The sequence below is a fragment of the Pituophis catenifer genome, unplaced genomic scaffold (genome assembly GCF_029215685.1).
Source record: "Pituophis catenifer annectens isolate HBS135680 unplaced genomic scaffold, rPitCat1.0.hap2 SCAF_7, whole genome shotgun sequence".
Lineage (NCBI taxonomy): Eukaryota > Metazoa > Chordata > Lepidosauria > Squamata > Colubridae > Pituophis > Pituophis catenifer.
In genome coordinates this window covers 7,557,239-7,562,028 of record NW_027256887.1, presented here as the reverse complement: position 1 = coordinate 7,562,028, position 4,790 = coordinate 7,557,239, and the positions used below count along the sequence as shown (strand labels likewise).

The 4,790-nt window shown below is 49.6% G+C and overlaps 1 protein-coding gene across 1 annotated transcript in view; it reads right to left on the bottom strand.

Annotated features, from left to right (window-relative positions):
* Nucleotides 1–4,790, bottom strand: part of PRMT8 (protein arginine methyltransferase 8) — a 76,066-nt gene that overhangs the window by 40,787 nt on the left and 30,489 nt on the right. The gene's annotated exons all lie outside the window — the stretch shown is intronic.

Below are 4,790 nucleotides of genomic sequence, written 5' to 3'. Positions count from 1 at the left end.
CCCCATGGCCATGTGATCCAAATTCACATGCTTGGCAAATGTCTCATATTTATGACGGTTACAGTGTCCCGGAGTTTGGTGATCCCCCTTTGTGATAAGCAAAGTCAATGGGGAAGCGAGATTCACTTAAGAACCGTCTTACCAATTGAACAACTGCAGTGATCCACTCAACGACTGTGGGCAGGAAAGGACTTAAAAATGGAGCCAAACCCACTTAACAAATGTTTCACTGAGCAGCATAAATTTTCGGCTCCGTTGTGGTTGCATGTCAAGGGCTACCTGTCGTGGTTTTTAGTTTACTAAGGTTGAGGAACAAGAAAGGAAATTACTTAGAGGCAACTCTGCCTGCCTGTCTTGGCTTTGTTGTGGCCCATCGGCTGCCGGCCCCTCCAGCAGCCGAATCAGAGGAGGAGGAAGAGGAGGAGGCGTGGGAATCAGGCAGTGGTGGGTTGCCCCCGGGTTCAGGACCGGTTCTATAGAACCGGTAGTAAAACCGGCGGGAGGCTCCGCCCACTGACCGGACGTCATCAGAAGTGATCTGTGCATGCACGATGTGAACTGGTAGTAAAGGTAAGTAGGTAAAGGTAAGTAGAACCCACCCCTGGGGTCAGGGCCAGCAGCAAGGCAACCTGAGAGCTCCGAGGGGGAAGAGGGAATGGAGCTGGCAGAGAGAGAGAGAGAGAGAGAGGAGAGAGAAGAGAGAGAAAGAAAGAGAGAGAGAGAGAGAGAGAGGAGAGAGAAGAGAGAGAAAGAAAGAGAGAGAGAGAGAGAGAGAGAGAGAGAGAGGAGAGAGAGGAGAGAGAGAAAGAAAGAGAGAGAGAAAGAGAGAGAGGAGAGAGGAGAGAGAGAAAGAAAGAGAGAGAGAGAGAGAAAGAGAGAGAGAGAGAGGAGAGAGGAGAGAGAAGAGAGAGAAAAGAGAGAGAGAGAGAGAGGAGAGAGAAGAGAGAGAGAGAGAAAGAGAGAGAGAGAGGAGAGAGAAGAGAGAGAGAGAAAGAAAGAGAGAGAGAGGAGAGAAGAGAGAGAAAGAAAGAGAGAGAGGAGGGAGAGAAAGAGAGAGAGAGAGGAAGAGAGAGAGAGAGAGGAGAGAGAGAGAAGAGAGAGAAAGAAAGAGAGAGAGAGAGGAAGAGAGAGAAGAGAAGAGAGAGAGAGAGAAGTGAGAGGAGAGAGAGGAGAGAGAGGCGAAGCCTGGGCCGTCCATCAGCCCTCAGATGGAGAGTCAAGAGCCCCCAGGTCTGGAGGTGGCTGATGGGGAAGAGGAGGAACAGCTGGGTCCAGTACCTGATGCATAGATGCACAGAAGGCAGAGGAGAGGAGAGGAGTGGAAATCTATGGGCCGGTCCTCGGGACGAAAGAGCCACCGCTGCTAGCGAAGCCCCACCCTAGCTCTGGGGATAAAAAGCAGGGAGCGGAGACGAATAGATGTGGCAGACAACTATTCATCTCCCTGCCGGACAGACTTGTTAGCCTGTGTGAGAGAGAAACTTCTTGCCGGGGCTGCTGGTGCTCCTAATAAAGGAATCTTTGAGTTCCCTTCAGAGGGTTTGTCGTGTTTGGGGAGCTGGGTCAGAACAGGTTTGGTGGGAAAAGCCTTATGCTTTGACCAGCTCTTACATTGAATCCATTTTCTTCTAACTGCCATTCTACTTCCAAGATCTTAAATTTCCTGCCGATTTCTCATTGAGGTAGCAGAAGTGGAAGTCAGGGACAGGGGTGGGTTCTAAATTTTTTTACTACCGGTTCTGTGGGCGTGGCTTATTTTGTGGGTGTGGCTTGAAGGTCATGTGACTAGGTGGGCATGGCTAGCTGGTCAGAGTCATTTCTGGAAGGTCCTCACACTTGCGACCAGTCCTCGCACTTATGACCTGACTCATTTGTTTGCTTTTAACACTGATCAGCTGTAAGGCGGCCCTTTGAAGCCCCGCGGCAAGAGTTTAAACAGTTTTTTTTCCCTCTAGTCATCAGCTGGGACTCAGGAGGCAGCAATAAATTGGGGGTGGGACCAAATAAAAGGTAAGAATAACGTGGGGGGTGGGGGATGGGAGGGCGGGGGAGGGAGAACCGGTTCGGTGATGTCATATCGTCACCGCTACCGGCTCGACCGAACCGGACCGAACCAGGAGGAGCCCACCACTGGTCAGGAAGGAGGTAAAGGCAAGAAGGGCTCCCTTGGCCCATGGATGAAAGCTCTAAAACCCGGTGTCACCTATTGTGGTGAAGGTTGCATTTAGCCTCATTGATTCTGGTTCATTAACAAGGAGCCCACACTTCTTAGCTTTTCATTTTTCTCGCTCCTTAACCGTAAATGTCTCCCTTACCCTTCAGGGTGGCACGTTCAAACTCTAATTGAAATGTCATCTATTTTTTTTTTCTTCTTTTTTGTTCAAGTTCTGACTAGTAATGAGCAATTAGAGAGAACTGTGTCAATGTCCCCAAAGTATTTTAAATTAACTTCTTTGTTCCCTGGATTTACAGAGTACGTTTCCTCTGCAGTGTTCCAGGAAGGGGCATTGAATTCTTAGCAGCAACCGCAGGTGGTATTCAGCCGGTTCGGAAATCGCAGGTGGGGCTGCCCACCCGCCCTGGCTCTGCAACCTTAAATTCTCAAACAGCCGTTTGGACCCGTGTCCCACAGAAAAGAAAACACCGGGAGCCACAAAACCTGGGTGGGCGTGGCCAACTCGATGTCACTCACTTCCACCAGTCACATGACCACCCCCTAGCCACACCTACCCAGCCAGTCATTAGGGCAGAGAACCAGTTGTTAAAAAACACCGGGAACCACAAAATTATTTTGACATCTCTCTCTCTCCCCCTCCCTCCCCCTCTCCCCCCTCTCCCTCTCTCTGTATTTCTCTATGTCTCTCTCTCTCTCCCCCTCTCTCTGTATCTCTCTATGTCTCTCTCTCTCTCCCCCCTCTCTCTGTATCTCTCTATGTCTCTCTCTCTCTCCCCCTCTCTCTGTATCTCTCTATGTCTCTCTCTCTCTTCCCCTCTCTCTGTATCTCTCTATGTCTCTCTCTCTCCCGCTCTCTCTGTTTCTCTCTATGTCTCTCTCTCCCCCTCTCTCTGTATCTCTCTATGTCTCTCTCTCTCTCCCACTCTCTCTGTATCTTTCTATGTCTCTCTCTCTCCCTCTCTCTCTGTATCTCTCTATGTCTCTCTCTCTCCCCCCTCTCTCTGTATCTCTCTATGTCTCTCTCTCTCCCCCTCTCTCTGTATCTCTCTATGTCTCTCTCTCCCCCCTCTCTCTGTATCTCTATATGTCTCTCTCTCTCTCCCACTCTTTCTGTATCTTTCTATGTCTCTCTCTCTCTCCCTCTCTCTCTGTATCTCTCTATGTCTCTCTCTCTCTCCCCCTCTCTCTGTATCTCTCTATGTCTCTCTCTCCCCCTCTCTCTGTATCTCTCTATGTCTCTCTCTCTCCCCCCTCTCTCTGTATCTCTCTATGTCTCTCTCTCTCCCCCTCTCTCTGTATCTCTCTGTCTCTCTCTCTCCCCCTTTCTCTGTATCTCTCTATGTCTCTCTCTCTCTCTCCCCCTCTCTCTGTATCTTTCTATGTCTCTCTCTCTCTCCCTCTCTCTCTGTATCTCTCTATGTCTCTCTCTCTCCCCCCCTCTCTCTGTATCTCTCTATGTCTCTCTCTCTCTCCCCCTCTCTCTGTATCTCTCTATGTCTCTCTCTCTCCCCCCCTCTCTCTGTATCTCTCTATGTCTCTCTCTCTCTCCCCCTCTCTCTGTATCTCTCTATGTCTCTCTCTCCCCCTCTCTCTGTATCTCTCTATGTCTCTCTCTCTCTCTCCCCCTCTCTCTGTATCTTTCTATGTCTCTCTCTCTCTCCCCCTCTCTCTGTATCTCGCTGTCTCTGCCCTGGCCGCTTCTCCATTCCTTGCCGTCACCCTTACCTTCTCAGGCCAGGCGAGGAGTGAATGGGAGGGGAGGAGGAGGGGTGGGGCCAGCCAGTGGTGGGATCTCCTGACAGGGAGCCACAGCAGAGGGCCCAAAGAACCGCATGCAGCTCCGGAGCCGCAGGTTGCTGACCCCTGCTCTATGCTGTTCTATTTAGGAACATTTTTGAGGCCGGGGCGCATGCATGGAAGGCATGTGCATGAGCAAAGCGCATCTGTGGAAAGCTGGGCGCATGTGCACGCTCTCACATTTTTGGTGCTAGGCGAACCGGTAGATAAATGATGTGAATTGGCAGTAACCCCAGCAATGGAATTTATTTAAAGATGAAAATTCCTGCAACTACCTTCAGGTAATTGTCTACAGCTCGGACATTGATCCTGTTTGGACTTCGACTTTCTAGAATTTGTGTCTCATTCACAAGTAGCAAATAGCACCTGCCTTTCAATCCCATACACCTCTGTTGCAATTTCCGGCAGCTGCATCAAACTAGTTATCAGACTTATATAACAAAATGAAATTCAACTGTGAAAAAAGTCAGGTTCTACATTTGGGCAAGGAAAACCAAATGCACAGGTATACTACAGGTAGTGCTTTGCTCAATAGCAGTAACTGTGAGAGGGATCTTGGAGTCCTAGTGGACAACCATTTAAATAGGAGCCAGCCATGTGCAGCAGCTGCCAAAAAAGCCAACACAGTTCTAGGCTGCATCAACAGAGGGGTAAAATCAAGATCACGTGAAGTGTTAATACCACTTTATGACTAGGAGAAGAAGTTTCCTCAGTTCTCAGCCCAATTTCTGAGGACGTGCCTTCTGTCAGCGTATAAGAATGTATGAACTGGAATAGCCAGAACAACAAGTCAGCCAATGGGAACTCTTTGGTGACT